The sequence below is a fragment of the Vipera ursinii genome (assembly GCF_947247035.1).
Source record: "Vipera ursinii genome assembly, chromosome: 4".
Taxonomy (NCBI): domain Eukaryota; kingdom Metazoa; phylum Chordata; class Lepidosauria; order Squamata; family Viperidae; genus Vipera; species Vipera ursinii.
The window spans coordinates 46,579,198-46,596,576 of NC_139514.1; positions in this window are offsets into that span (position 1 = coordinate 46,579,198).

Consider the following 17,379-nt stretch of genomic DNA (forward strand, 5'->3'; position numbering starts at 1 on the left):
TCCAAATCTTAGTGCAACTGAATTTCCTTCAGTCTCTGAGGGCAGATAAATTTCTTGAAACCCTGTGCTTATCAGCAACATGGCTGGCTTATATGAGTCTTACAGTAGATTATTAAAAAGAAAAAGAGACAACATCTGTGATCACTGTTACTTAAGAGAGGCAGTGGCAGCAATGAATTGTCATAAAACAGGTCATGTGCCCTGATATTAAGGGAAACAGAGGCTTGGATCTAAGCAAATGAATTGCAATGCACATGTCATTCCCACAGCCCTGGGAAAGCAAAAGAGCATCCACATCTATTGCTTGCCATATGCCACTGCAATATCATTACATTCTCAGCAGTAAGTTAAATCTAATGAGAGAAAAGTGCTAAAGAAGTAAATGAGAAAATGGTAATGGCATGTTGAAGCATACTGATGTAATCTGTCAACTTTTCATAATGGTTATACTTTCTTAAAGTGGTAGTGGTAGATCACTTGAATTATATTATTCTGAGGGTATCAGCTATATCTTTGCTAACCATAGTTTAAGATGCTTATATATAAAAGCTCTGTCTAATCTATTGTACTGATTCTTTCCAATATTTTTCCTCTTTTATTTGGTACGGTTTCTTCTGAATATACAAGAAGGCTGACATAAATATAGAAGTATCAGGACTGAACCTCAGAATTGAAACATTAAGGAATTTTCATGATTTGTATAGCAACTTAATCAAGAGGGATTATATAAAAGGTGTAGACCAAAAGTGACTTTAAGGAAAACTGCAACTTTTGTTGAAAATAATGGAGCTGACTGCATGCCTTAGTTGTATTTAGCAAGGTACTCTTCCAATTAAGGACAAGGACACTTATTTTCTGAGCTTGCATTCACCAAGGGAAGTATAACAGTTCCACAATAAAGCCCAAAATGATTAATTAAACTAATTAAAACTGTTATAAAATGCAGCATACGGCATGAGACTGAGCAGAAATGCTTGCGACTATTGTTCCACCTTAATAGAGAGGAGTGTAATGAATTATACTACATTTCAGGGGTTACCACTAATATTCATGCTGATGCTTCCATATTTGATTTATAAAAATTTAATGTGAAAAATATGTAAAATTTAGTATTTATGCATTGCATGGAGAAACTTGAGCAAAGTTGGAAAGTGCTAAATTACTCATAAGTGTAACATCTTGTATAGAGGAAGGAAGGATGAATCCCAGATGGTTGTAAACATGACTATTTGATTGATTGATTGTTTTTGTTCCATTTGTAATGTTTGATTTCAAGAATAAGATGACTCAGAAAACTTTCATTCTTGACAGGAGAAGTATAACATGGGTCCTGTTCAATTTTTTAAAAAAAATTCTGGACATACAATATATAGTCATTTATCTAGCTGTACCTGTGATTTATTTCTATATAGGAAACTCAAAAAACATGACATTTTCCAAAATGTCTCTCTGTTGAAGATATGCATTGGAACCCTCACCTAATGCTAGTAAAAAAAAATAAATGGCAACATTAACAACCCAAGTTGCAAAGGCCTTATTTGTATATTTAAAATAAAATGTATTCTTCACATGGTTAATTATCATGATTCAGCTTCTATTTCCTTTGTTAAATATAGTCTTGGATCACAATTCATTCATTTATGCAGAATTTTTTATTCTTATTGGATATTCTTATTCCCCACAAAGGTGTTTGCTGCTCTGAATATGTTGATATATGTTTGCAACATTTCAGAGAAAGAAAGAACCCATTTATATAAAAGTAAAGGTTCCCCTGCACATGCGTGCTAGTTGTTTCCGACTCTAGGGTCCAGTGCTCATCTCTGTTTCAAAGCCGAAGAGCCAGCGCTTGTCCGAGGACATTTCTGTGGTCATGTGGCCGGCATGACTAGATGCCCAAAGTGCACGGAATGCTGTTACCTTCCCACCGTAGTGGTCCCTATTTTTCTACTTGCATTTTTACGTGCTTTCGAACTGCTAGGTTGGCAGAAGCTGGGATGAGTAACAGGCGCTCACTCTGCTATGCGGCACTCAGGATTCGACCCGCCAAACTGCCGATTTTCTAATTGACAAGCTCAGCATCCTAACCCACTGAGCCACCACGTCCCATTTATATACACTTATACAAATACAAATATATGTATATATTTCACATCTGGTTTGGAATATCTGTTTCCTCGATATTCCATAGTTGCTGTGGCTCATATATAATACGAAGCCATTAACCATGGATTAAACAATTGCTGAACCAATAACTGCAGACAATTTGGTGGGAGTGGGGGAAACCCAAATTATGACTTAGTATGATGTTAGAACCCATTCATGATTTCTAAGTAATACCATGTTTCCCTGAAAATAAGACCAGGTCTTATATTTTTTTTTGCCTCCAAAAGAGACAGTAGGTCTTATTTTCAAGGGATGTCTTTTTTTCCTGCCTCACCTGCCTCACCTCATGGGGGCAGCACCAATAGCCCCATCCAGGAGGAGGCTGCATGGCTGCCAGCCCACTTCTGCAGCTACTCGCAGCAGAAGGCTGTGTGGCCTCCCATGCTGTGCTGTCACCATGAGGTGAGGCAGGTGGGGAAGGGGGTGGAGTTACCCCAAGCACCCCATAGGCGCCCAAAGACTTTTCCCCTGAATAGAAATCTGACAGAGACAGAAGCTCTGTTGGTTTGCAAATGCGGTGCTTGGAGATGGAGCTAATCACTCCATTTCAAAGTGCTCCATTCGCAAGCAGATAAAACTTCCAGTCTCTGTCAGATCTCCATTTTGGGAAAAGTGTTTGGGCACCTATGGGGTGCTTGGGAACTGGGTGAATCACTTTGTTCTCAAGTGCCCCATAGGTGCCCAAACACTCCCCCCAACCTCTGCCTCCATGCAGGGAGTTCCGTGCCAAGGGGCCGGAGGGCTGCGGCTGCTGCCAGACACCATCTCTCCCCACATGCTCACAGCTGCTTGTGCTGGCTACGCCCACCCACCCGGGCTTATTTTTGAGGTATAGCTTATATTAGGCCCACCCCCAAAAAACCAGGGTGGGTCTTATTTTGGAGAAAACATGGTTGTCTGCACCTGTTTTCTTGTAGTGGATAGCTTTCAGATACAAAAAGAACTTAGAACATTTCAAACTATGTGATTTAATTTTTCCTTTCATTTTTCAGCCAGCCAGAAAACCAGAAAGAAAAAAAACCCTCATACTGTGTTAATTGTTCATTGCTGTCTAAAGCAATTAATAACAAAGAAATAAATTATATGTGCATGTAATACTATATCCCAATTCCCCAAATATATATATTTAAAAAGCTGGAAATAAATTATTTTACAGTCTCCCACCTCCAAGATCCAATTAATTAGCACAGCAGCAAATATATTAGGCAATTTCCTATAAGGTTGCTTTTTAATTATAAAAATATTTGAATTGACAAAATGCAGACTTGTGGTCACGTGGACTATGTAGCGATAGCAAAATATTTTTTTACATTGCTGTCTTAGTCTTGAGATCTATTATTTATTATCAAATTATTATTATTATTATTAATTTTATTTGTATACCGAAGGACTCAGGGTGGTGAACAGGGCAGTGCATGTTAAAAGACAAAATACAAAAATTAAAAGAGATTAAACAAAATGCCCACAACTCTTACAATAAGTTAAAACACATTAAAAATAAGTTAAAACACATTAATAAAACCCAACTCCATCCCATCAGGCCAGGCCAGCTTGTTCGAAGAGGTAAGTCTTTAGATCGCGCCGGAAGGAGCGGAGGTCGGGCGCCATCCGGAGCTCAACCAGAAGATGGTTCCATAAATCCGGTGCGCCCACAGAGAACACCCTCCCCCTGGGGGCCACCAGTCGGCATTCTTTGATCGGTGGCACCCTGAGGAGGCCCTCTCTGTGGGAGCGCACTGGGTGGAGGGAAGTTGATGCCGGCCGCAGGTGCTCCCTAAGGTATTCCAGACCCATGCCATGTAGGGCTTTGTAGGTCATTACCAACACCTTGAATCTCACCCGGAAGACAACTGGAAGCCAATGCAGCTCGCGGAGCAGAAGTGTAACATGGGAGTATCGGGAAACTCCCAACACAACTCTCGTGGCTGCATTCTGTACCAGTTGGAGCCTCCGAGTGGTCTTCAAGGGCAGCCCCATGTAGAGAGCGTTGCAGTAGTCCAAATGAGAGGTCATGAGCGCGTGAGTGGCCGTACGTAAGGCATCCCGGTCTAGATAGGGCTGCAACTGGCACACCAGGCGGACCTGGGCGAAGGCCCCCCTAGTCACAGCTACTATATGGTCTTCTAAAGAAAGCTGTGAATCTAGGAGGACTCCCAAGTTGCGAGCCCTATCTAATCCTGAATATCCCGAGATGCCGGTACGCACAGCCACTCAGTCTTGTCAGGGTTGAGTTGAAGCCTGTTCCTCCCCATCCAGACCCGAACCACCTCCAGGCAGCGGGACATCATGTCGAGGGCATCACTGGGGTGGTTTGGGGTCGAAATGAAAAGCTGGGTATCATCAGCATACTGATGATACCCAACTCCAAAACCATGAATTATCTCACCCAGCGGTTTCATGTAGATGTTGAACAGGAGAGGCAAGAGGACTGACCCCTTATGATTGATCTTATATAATCTGAATTTACTTCATATTGGTACTAGCAGTTCAGTAAAATTACAATAGTTAGTGTAAAGTTACAATAGTCAATTGACTTTGAGAAACTTATTTTCTTGATTTTCCTCTGTTTTAATTCTCCACCCCATCTTGCTCTCATACATCCTTTTATTCGCTTTCTTGCTTTCAATATCTGGCTCAAGCATCTAAAAATACAAATAAAATGGCCTTATTTTGTAAAAGACAATGGCTTTTTGTTGTAACAACAAATAATATTAAAAAAATAATGACACATACACATATGCTTCCACACACATGATATGTATACAGTTTTATTTAAATAGTTTCCTGCAGAACAAAATTATAAATATATAAATAGGTGCATTGGGGAAAGAGCACAAACCAAGCAAGTATTTTCTCCATTTTTCCACATTAGTTCTTCATTGTACAATCATGTTGACTGTATGAAGGAAATACAGAAGAAGATCAGGAAATTAAGCACAGTGTGATTACAAATGTATTCCTATTACCAGGGCTTTTTTCCTCATAGAACGCTGAGAACGGAGTTCCGGCACCTTTTTTGGATGGAACCTTGTAGGGTAGGCAAGGCAGGTTGTATGACATGTGTGAGTTCCGGCACCTTTTTCTTTTACAAAAAAAAGCACTGCCTATTACCATTAAGTAATAATTTATTCTGGGCAAGATGGGGAGGTGGATGAATCTGTGACAAATACGCTATTGCCTTTCTCTAAGTGTTGAGTTGTAGAGTTGTTGAAATGCTATTTTGGGGAAGCACAAGCTGTAATAAATCATGACATCTGCAAATGACAGTTTCGAATGAACACATTTATTGGGACAGACAAGTACAGCACAAAGACTGCTATTTTCTTTAGGTGTTGACATAGTGTACAGTTGTTGAGATTAAACACAGATCCTCTGATTGTAAATTGCTTTGGCATTGTTAGGCCATTTACAGAATAAATGAACTGAATACAAACATGGCTAGCTTAACTTAACCCCAGTAATATAAATATACAGTTATTGTTTCAGCAAATTGAAATCAGATTGGCCCAAAATGCCCAAGCTTTACAAAGTTCTTTCAAATATGAACTTCCCTTCAGATTTTTAAATTAATCCTTATTCATTAAGGCTGTTTTCAGATGTGTGTGCTTTTTACAGTATATGAAGGTGTTATTAGTGTTGCTACACAGAAAATCACATTTTTAATCTCAGTTAATCCATTTGATCACTTGCTTTCAAAAATATTGCAATAGAAAATATAAGAGTGGAAAATATCTTTCATTAGTTTAGTTAGAAGTTTAGTGTCAGTTATTTAGTTAACCGATGGTTCAGGAGTGTATGTGAATATTGTGCCTTTGATTGGGCAATTCTGTCTGCAGCGCTCTGCATTCTCTCAGGCCATTTTGAGAAATTGCTAGACAGTTCAGTACAGTATGTGACAGAATTCTCTCATTTTTTCATAACTTGAGTGAGAAATTTACCCAGATAAATGGAAGATGCATTTATCACTTTTTCAGATAACACTAAATTCAGGAAATTAATCAATATCCTTGAGTACAGAATCAAAACTTTAAATTATACTGATAGCCTTGTATATTGAACCAAATCTAACAGAATGAAGTACAGCTTTGATAAGGAAAACATCCTAATCTGGGTGAGATAAACCAAATGCACAAATATAGGGCTGGGAGGAATTGGTTTAGAGCAAAGGCTCTAAAAATATTACTGGACCGTTGGCTGAACATTATATTCACCATCATATCAGTCAGTTTATATGCTAGCCATTCCCAGATTTATTTGCTAAGTAAAAATTCTTATCTTTAGTGAAATTAATCTTTGTTTCCATGTCTTTCATCATTAGCATATAGATGTGGCTATGTAAAAGCTTAATTTGCTATGAGATTTTTTTTTCTTTCCAGTGATCTGTTTAATTCATTCTCTTTTATTTGATTTCCATTAGAATCTCTTACATCTTTTCTTCTGTCCTTTCAATTTGTATAAGTGGTCTATGTAAATTGTCTTCTCATAAAGACTTTACTTGCATCCCATCCTGCCCTTATGTCTGTATCTTTATTTAAATTAATCTTGAAACATTCTATCCTGTTAGGTGTTTTTTGGGGTGGAACTGTGTTTAGAGGCAATATAAACTCCATTTTGAGTATGGAAAATAGATCACAAAAGACTTCTTAAAAAATAAATTATAGTGCTTGGTGAACATAATACATTCAGGATTGCATTCATTCAATACATTCATTCAAAGTTACAGTGACTGCATATTTTATTTTATTTTATTTTATTTTATTTTATTATTTTATTTTATTTTATTTTATTTTATTTTATTTTATTTTATTTTATTTTATTTTATTTTATTTTATTTTATTTTATTTTATTTTATTTTATTTTATTTTATTTATTATTTTATGTTATTTCCCAATTTATCTTGGACTTTCAGTTATAATTTTAGTTATAGTTGCTATAACTAAATATAGTTTATATTTCTTTTTTTTTATTGAAAAGTTTTAAAAATACAGTTTTCCTTTAAAAAACCCCCTTCCCCCTCCCTCCTCCCCTCCCTACCTCCCCCTTCCCCCCCTCCCCCCCTCCCTCCTCCCCCCCACCTCCCCCCAACCCCCCTCCCCCCCCGGACTTCCCAGAGCTAAATACAAGGTATATATATATAAAAAAGCAATCATAAACAACCATATACTAACAACTATAAATTCTAAAATCCATCACTCTCTAACTTATATAGGATCAAACAAAACTTAGCATTATTAAATATATATAGAAGACAAAATAGAAAAAGAAAAAAGAAAACGAAAGAAGACTTATTCAAATGCTAGATAAAACTTCTTAACCCTATACTTATTCTGGATAAACTCAATCCATTTTCTCCATTCCATAATATAATGTTCTTGCGAGTAATCTTTCAAATAGGCCGAAATCTTCGCCATCTCTGCCAAGTCGGAAACCTTTAAAATCCACTCTTGTATAGTCGGCAGTTCCTCTTTCTTCCAATATTGACCTATCAAAAGTCTTGCTGCCGTAACTAAATTCAACATCAACTTAGAGTCCACAACTGTAGCGTCAACAATTATTCCCAACAAAAAAAATTGCGGACAAAACTTTATCCTCCGTTTAAAAATCTTCTGCATATTCCACCAGACTTTTATCCAAAAAGCCTTGACCTTTTTACATGTCCACCATATGTGAAAATATGTTGCCTCTTCATCACCACACCTCCAGCATTTAGGCTGATAATTCGGATACATACTTGCAAGCTTTTTAGGATCTAGATGCCATCTATAAAACATTTTGTAAAAGTTCTCTCTTAAACTTTGAGCTTGAGTGAATTTTACATTCCTCACCCAGATCTTTTCCCACGTGTCCATTGTAATAACTTCCTGAATGTTTTGGGCCCATTTTATCATACAATCCTTAACAAGCTCTGTTTCTGAATCGATCTCTATCAATGCAAGATATATCCGTTTAATAATATAGTTTATATTTCTTGTGTTTTAGTTAAAGTTTTAATTAATTTTAGCTGTCTTGTCTTATCCTATCCCGCACCAACACCCACACCCCCATTTCTCTATTCTCTCTCAATTAGTATCTAACTAGGAGCTTTATTTATTTTTTAACTTTTCTTTTTCTTCACATGAAAAAGACCTTTAGAGCTGTGACTTGTTTTTTATACTTTATACATGTCTGCTTTCTTCTCCCTCGCATGTTGTCCAGTTAACTTGTTTGCAGAGAGAAAGGAGCAAAGGGAGGGACCCATTCATTTAAAGAGTGGTAGCCCCCACAGACGTAAACAGAGAGACATAGTATAATACTGAAATTGCCAACCTGATTGAACGCTATAAAACATGATAATCAATTTATAAAACAGCAAACCATGAAATAATTAACCCAACAATCAAGGCTTTAGAATGTTGTAATTTAAATAATTACTACAGTAAATCTATATAAATTTTGTCTGACAGATTCACAAATTGCACAAAAATAATTAAAAGTGCACTGAGAATATTTTAAACAGAAAAATCAATTTAGATTACACACACAAAAACGCACATTGTACACATCATACATTTTTCCCTGTTTCTCTAACATTTATTCCTGAATATGGATTTTTTTCTTATCCATAGTATCTCAGTTAAAAAACAACAACATTGTTTTTCATCCTTCCAATTCATTTACATAACTGCTCATAGTTTAGTGGCACTCTTTTGCATAATTCTTCTCATTCTGTTTCAAGCAATTCTTAATCTTTTCTTTACATTCATATGCTCAGTAACTTTTTCAACAATGTGGACAGGTTTTCCACTAATAAATTATGTGTGGTGTCAATAAATATATAACTTTTTTCCCCAGAATATGTTGGTCTTGCAGAGATTTTATTTAAGCAGGGCACTTTAGAATCATGTTTCAAATGGGATTAGCCAGAAAAAAAGTTTAGTTTGTCCTCCCAGACATGACCATGACCACGAAGTACCAAGGTTCTATTGAAAGATCCCTCCCAGACATGACCATGACCACGAAGTACCAAGGTTCTATTGAAAGATCCCTCGTCAGACAATAACCAAGTATTCACAAATCAAAGGCTTACAGAAATTCCTGTGGCAGTGACATCTTCTGCTGGTTCAAGGAAGCAATAGTCTAACTTGCAGATTGACACTCTTTCTGTATCATAGTACCTGCCCTCGGGAATACTAATCCTCAATTTGCCATCCTTTAACAAGGTCATAAAGATTTGGAAGTTCTTAGAAATATGTAGTTTTAGATAACTTTGCATTTTGTTCTTGTTATGTTAGTCTCTGGTTTGTGGCCTTTTTTGTTTTTACAGTGTTTTGACTTGCCTGAGTTTGCTGGCTAATAAATGGTAGGAAGATAAGTAGTTATGTATAGATAGATAGATAGATAGATAGATAGATAGATAGATAGATAGATAGATAGACAGACAGACAGACAGACAGACAGACAGACAGACAGACAGACTCTCTTTGTCCAGTGATTTTGTTGTACCTGCCTAACTAAATCCCTAGAACCTGCTTAGTTATCATGGCCTTTTACAGGTTCTTGACTATGAGGCTTTATCTGATTTCTGACTTCTGAATTGTCTCTTGTTCTTATCTCTCATTTTAGTCTAGGACAGGGGTGTCAAACTCGCAACGTTACATGATGTGTTGTGATATATCGGAACTTTTTTCCATTGCTGGCAATGGGGTGGGCACGGTTTTGGCATGATGCATCCAGCCTGTGGGCTGGCAGTTTGACACACCTGGTCTAGGACCTACTATGGTAATCAGACTTGTAACAGCTATTTATTCTTGAATCTGTACTTGACAGAATCTGTATCTGATAATGTATTGTCTAGTACATTGATAATAATTGCCTAGTACATTATCAACAAGAAGCAATACTTATCTGAGAAATTCTCACTATCTTCAACCACACCATTAGCCATTTATTATAAGTGATGGAAAATGCATGTTCAAAGACAAAATAAATGCATGTTAAAAGACAAGAAATCAGCTAAGGATCATCTGTTTCATTGTGCTAATTATAGGTTAGACATATAGCTAAAGAATCTTTTTTATAATCTTCCCTATTATCATTCCATATACTGTACATCAGTACAATACAATACACTTTACTGAAGCAGTATCAGACCACATAATCAGAAGTTACTCCATAAATAAGAGTAAAATTTCAGGGATCACACATAGAAATGAATCCAAGCTGATATGTTAACTGAAAATAAAGTTCTACTTATGTTTTATTTAGTGCTCCATAGCCTAGCAACAATCCATAATACAACTTGAATCGCTGGTAGACTTCTTTTTTAAACCATATTAAATGTACCTATGTATAGTGTTTTTCCTGATCGTATTATACAAATCCATGCATGTACACCCTCATTTAAAATAAGAAGTGCCTTTCAGCTTTAGTAGTTACGTGTCTCAAATTTCAGGAGATAAAATTAGTATAATTAATGCTATGTTTTTTGAAATTTAGATTTCATTAGTGTCAGTTTACTGTACCGTGGCTTTATCGAATACTGTCACATTTCTTCCTTGCTAAATATACCAACAAAAATGCTGATAGGAGTGGGGGTGGGGATGTAATTAATGAATTTTATGTATTTCTCCCCTACTCAGATAGTTTCCTCTCTTGTTTTTTTTGTGCATTGATCAAATTTCAAATGACTTCTACAGTGACACCAAATAATAGCCAATAATTCATATGACCGTGACCAGAATGAAATTCTGCTTTCTGTTACATTTCATATAACACATTTATTCATACTTAAGATAAGATAACCTTTATTGTTATTTTTTACTCTAAGCACACTGACCCATATTAAAAATGAAATTCTGTTTCCTGCTCTCAAAAGAAAGTATATATTTACCCATACACATGCTACACACACACACACACACACACACATGTACATATACATATGAATATTAATCATTGTACATTTTGAATACATAGTGGGAAGAGAAAACTAAATCTGGATGTTCTGCTTCGGATACCATGAAGCCTCCTCCCAGAAGGTAACAAGGAAACCAGATTGTGAAGAGGATGTATAGCATCATATTTCATATTCATATTTATAAAAAATAAATCACAATGCTTAGACATACATGTTTCTTGTGTCATGGTTCCGACAGATGAATCTTGTTAGGCATATTATTAAGCCTACCTGGTTGGGTTGGAAATATATAAGCCATAATGTATGATATCACTTTAAATGTGATGATTGGCCAAGGGTGTGTTTGCTTCCCAATGGCCATAAGAGGGAGCTAGGGACATAGTTTCTCTCTCTCTGCTCTCGCTGTTTTTCATCCATGGAATTAAAATTGCGGGAAGAAATATCAACAACCTAAGATATGCAGATGATACCACTCTAATGGCAGAAAGTGAAGAAGAACTAAAGAGCCTCATGTTGCAGGTGAAGAAGGAGAGTGCAAAACTTGGGTTGAAACTTAACATTAAGAAAACTAAGATCATGGCATCCGGTCCTCTCAATTCCTGACAAATAGATGGGGAAGAAATGGAGGTAGTGACAGATTTTATTTTCCTGGGCTCCAAGATCACTGCAGATGGGGACTGTAGCCAAGAAATTAAAAGACGCTTGTTCCTCGGGAGGAAAGCCATGGCAAATCTAGACAGCACACTAAAAAGCAGAGACATCACCCTGTCAATAAAAGTGTGTATAGTCAAGGCTATGGTCTTCCCAGTTGCAATGTATGGCACTGAAAGCTGGACCATAAGAAAGGCTGATCGCCAAAGAATTGAAGCCTTTGAACTATGGTGCTGGAGAAGACTCCTGCGAGTCCCTTGGACTGCAAGGCGATCAAACCAGTCAGTCCTAGAGGAAATCAACCCTGACTGCTCTTTAAAAGGCCAGATCCTGAAGTTGAAACTCAAATACTTTGGCCACCTAATGAGAAGGAAGGACTCACTGGAGAAGAGCCTAATGCTGGGAAAGGTTGAGGGCAAGAGAAGAAGGGGACAACAGAGAATGAGGTGGCTGGATGGAGTCACTGAAAGCAGTAGGCGTGAGCTTAAATGGCCTCCAGAAGATGGTAGAGGACAGGAAGGCATGGAGGAAAGTTGTCCATAGGGTTGCGATGAGTCGGACACGACTTCGCAGCTAACAAGGGATGTAGTTTTTCTCTCTCTGCTCTCACTGTTTTTGCACTGTTAGTTACTCTGTTACTGCTATTGTTGGTTTGCTACTGTGTTAAACCTGAACAACTGTGTTTTTGACCTTTGGACCGGTAAGAAGACTTTGTATTTGGAATACTCCTTAGACTGTTACTATTGTTTATCTGTTCTTTACACGTGTATGACCTGGACTGTTTATTTTTGACTGTGCTTTGTATTACACCACAAAGTAAAGTATTTTGTTTTTCACACCTCAGTATATCTGTTTGGTTACTGTGTGAACTTTGCTGCTCTCAGTACCTTTTTTGTCTGTGCAACTTCTTGTTAGCTCAAGGAGATCTCTGCACAATTCCTGACAAATCTCTTCAAAAGAAATTCGAGGTGTTGTTTTCCTTAAAGAATCTTTTATTCGAGAAACAATATCAGCACTACATAGTTGCACTATATGTAAGAGAACACAACATATCCACAGAAATGCACGTGATCAAAGATAAAATCCCTCCAGAATGAATATGGCTCAATATAAAAGGAAAAATAGTGACATCGGTGTATATTAAAGGTAAAGGTAAAGGTTCCCCCGCACATGCGTGCTAGTCGTTTCTGACTCTAGGGGCCGGTGCTCATCTCCGTTTCAAAGCCGAAGAGCCAGCGCTTGTCCGAGGATGTCTCTGTGGCCATGTGGCCGGCATGACTAGATGCCAAAGGTGCACAGAAGGCTTACGGAACGCTGTTACCTTCCCACCGTAGTGGTCCCTATTTTTCTACTTGCATTTTTATGTGCTTTCGAACTGCTAGGTTGGCAGAAGCTGGGACGAGTAACAGGCGCTCACTCTGTTATGTGGCACTCTGTATTCGACCTGCCAAACTGCCGACCTTCTGATCGACAAGCTCAGTGTCCTAACCCACTGAGCCACTGTGTCCCTGTATATTACATGGCACCTAACTAATCTAAAGAAAAGAAGAAACAGGAGTGACATTTATTTATTTATTTATTTATTTATTTATTTATTTATTTATTTATTTATTTATTTATTTATTTATTTATTTTGATCCCATTTATATCCTGCCCTTCTCCGAAGACTCTGGGCGGCTTACAATCTAAAGCACAAATCAATGTGCTTAGCAATAGCCTTCATTCTATGTATATGCCTGCTTATTAGGGCTTTCGCCCCCCTCCAAGTGGCATTATTACAAAGTCAGCTTATTGCCCCCAACAATCTGGGTCCTCATTTTACCTACCTCGGAAGGATGGAAGGCTGAGTCAACCTTGAGCCTGGTGGGATGCGAACCTGCACTAATTGCAGGCAGCTGGTGTTACTTAAGGAGGCATTAGACCACTGCTCCACCAAGGCTCTTATACCATTACAGGCGGTATACATATTTCTTTCATGCCTAGGAGTCAAAAACTTCTCAGAATTCTTTCAAAATGAAGAGATACTTGATGTTATCAATCTTTTGCTTATGCCAGATATAAGAGCTATCAGCAAAGCTTGTCGTCTACCACTGTACATACTGTCTTTCAGCAAACCCTCATTTATCATTCTCCTTAGTGGGTAGATTGGACTATACCTGCACAGCAGGTAAGATATTCTGTAGGACTATTTTGTTCTCCCTCTGTACTGTTATTTCTCCCTTCTGTCTACTAACTAATGATCTCCAGTTATTTTTCAAGGAGTTTCTCTCCTTCAGCATTCATTATGCTGCCCAAATTTTTCTCTCAGCAATCTTCACATTTGTGATTAAATAAAATATATTTTAAAAAGTAATACCGAGTCACTATGATAGAAATTCATGTTAGATAAGAACACAACAGAACATTAAGAGGAAAAGAAAATGTTAGAGTAAAAATAAAAACACATTTTTGGGTTGATGGTTAGATTTAGAGTTCACTGGCACATGGAGGAGCATTTTGCAAATGAATGGGCTTAAGCCAAAACAGGTAGCACAGTAAATCAAAAGTTAATTAGAGAAATATAAATGTATTTCTATATTGTAGCCTGCAGAAAACTTTTCAAATTAGTTTCCACGGAATCCTAGGATCCATGAAAATTGAAAGGTTTCACAAGGAACTATGGTGGTGGTGGTGGAATCCTCAAATGCACTAGTCTTGAATGCAATACTTCTTCTGTTTGGAAACTAAGACAACTTCTTCTTTGCATTCATTATGGTCACTGTACATATTAAACTTTCTTCTTGTGTTATTTTATATCATTTATTGCATAGGTATCTGGCTGTACTTCTATACTGACCCCAAAGAAAATGAAGTGCTCAGCTTACAACAAACAGAAATTCAGCATTATTTATTTATTTATTTTAATCCCATTTATATCCCGCCCTTCTCCGAAGACTCAGGGCGGCTTACAATCTAAGCACAAATTAAATGTGCTTAGCAATAGCCTTCATTCTATGTATATGCCTGCTTATTAGGGCTTTCGCCCCCCCCCCAAGCGGCATTATTACAAAGTCAGCTTATTGCCCCCAACAATCTGGCAACTTTAAGGAATGAATAGTAAGCTTGTCAGCCCTAGCACGGACTGCGATAACATTCACATATCTGCTGTGCGATTTTTCCATTGATAAAAGCAAGTACTTTAAACAAACATTTTGTTAAAAATGTTTAGTCAGTATTTCAAAATTTAAACTTCTGTAATTCTTTTTATTGGTTGATACACAGTGCAATCTTCATTCCGTACATATTTTCACGTTATATTGCCACAAAAATACTCCTGTGACAGAAACTGTTGCATGCAGCCATTTGTATGACCAGGGCAGACTATTTTCTTTCCCAACAAAGATCTCTGTGTTGAGGCCATTAGTCATGACTGCACCCCTGGGATTTTCTTTGTCTATCTACCACGCAAATAAACCAAGACTTATGTGTTGCTCCATTCGTCACCAAAACGTAGCATTTCATGATCTAAGAGTTTTGGTGTAAATGGCTCCCTCACAGTCTTTTGAATCCTCTCAAACCAACTCACAATAAAAAGTAATCTAAGTACATTTTGTTGCATTCACCACATCCTTTGGCATGCTCACCATAATATGCAGTAAGAACATCTATACTACTTGCCGGCTATGGCCAAATCAAACAACAAAAGCCAACAGAACATGTTACTTCTTCCTGTTTCATAGTTTGAATATCAAACAGGAAGGAGTAAAATAAGAATAGCAACAACCTCCCAAACAAGAAGAGTATCTATATACATTTTACAAAGTGCTGGCTAAAACCCAAACAATTAGCTAGGAGAGAAGAAAACTTGTCCCAAAAGAAGTTGATTGGACTGCTTTTAAGGGCACTCATCCTCCCCCCTTCAACTTGCTTGGCTGTCCATCTCACTTTTTTTTAAAAAAAGTGAGAAAGAAAAGAACCTCTGCCAAAAAAAAATACTGCATATAATAGCATGGTTGTAAATAATAGCAGGACTGCCATAGGAACCATACATATTTACATTTGTATGCAAACTATGGTTTGGCAACTATGTTGGAAATATTCCCATGACAAAATTTTATTTGAATTGATGCATTGAAAAGGGGTAGGAGGATGAAATTTTCTCTATGTCAAGGAATGCATTTTTAATTTCCATCTCTGTCCTTACAAATTTCAAAGTATAAAACTGAACAGATTGAAAAATCAGATTTACTTGGAAAGGGGCCAAAACTAGAATTATACAAATAATACTGCATTGTTTGAAAGAAAGGGTTGTTGGTTTTTTTTTAAAAAAGTGATTATATTGACATGCCACAAAATGAAACTTTGTAGATGATTGAAAAATTAAGATGTAACTAAATGGGTACAGAAGAAGGAAAATATACATCATATGATGAAATAAAAATGACTGTTCTTCTCATTCATTATGATAAAGCTGCAGATCAGGAAATAAAGTTGTTTCTGTTTCTAGAAAATATACCTTGAAATGGGCACCAGTGAGGAAAGTATTATTTTTTCTCTCTCTTCATGTTCAAGTGGTAATTCATTCAGTATATGTGCTTTGCACCAATAATTTAACCGTCTTTCTAAATTAAAAATTAAAGTTGCATAAAACTCAAGCAAAGGCAACATATAATTTGAAGCATAAAGAGCAATAATGTAAAGTACCATACTAAATGGCATGGTATGATAAACACAAATCAAAGAAATAGATTGAATTTAGAGAGAAGGATGTCATGGCAGTTGAAGTAGCCGAAGGACCACTCGGGACGACAGGCTACTTAATTAACTGTTTATTCAGAGCAAGACAAAACAGAATAACTCGCCCGGCTTTTATAGCCGGCAGCTGTCAGTGAGGCCCAATCAGGATCGTTCGTTTTGGCGCCGCGTCTATCCGGACCAATCCGCGTCGTCTGTTCTTGACAGCTCAGGCTTCCGCATGGTACGGTGTTTTGACAGCCGCGAGCTGTCAGTGGCTGCGCCTGCGCCCTGCGAGGAACTTTGACAGCTGTCAAAGTTCCCGCGTGTTCTCCTGTCAGATTTGTTTTCCCTCATCGTATAACTTGTTAACTTATATATTACAGATATAATACAGCAGTTGATTCTGGTTTTTTTTAAAAAAGACCATTAAACTGGGGTCTCAACCTCTGTCCATGAACCAATACCGGACTGTAGCAGGCCAGAAATTGGACCATGCAAACAAGCAAAGCCCCATTTGGGGGAGGCAGGCAACATGTTAAGCCATGCCCCCTCCAGTCCACGGAAAGCCCCCTATCCATGGAACTGGTCCCTGATACCCAAAAGGTTGGGAGCTGCTGCTTTAGAGCTAAACTAGCACAAGACAGTTTCTATCACATAAATTTTAGAACAAAATAAAAGTAACTCCATTATGGAATAAGGAGCATCTCAAGGAAAGCAATATTAAATATCAAGAAAGCAACATACAACACCAGTGATCAATCCAGAAAATTATAATTAAAAGTCAACATCAACACCAATCAATTAATAGTAATGAAATAACATATCAGATTATAAAATCAGAACAAAATATCTCTTTGAGAATTTGCAGTCGTATAACTTGCTGCAAAATGCAGAATAAGTATATATTCTTTCATTGAGCATTGAGATTATTTAAAAGTATTGCATGTAAAAGC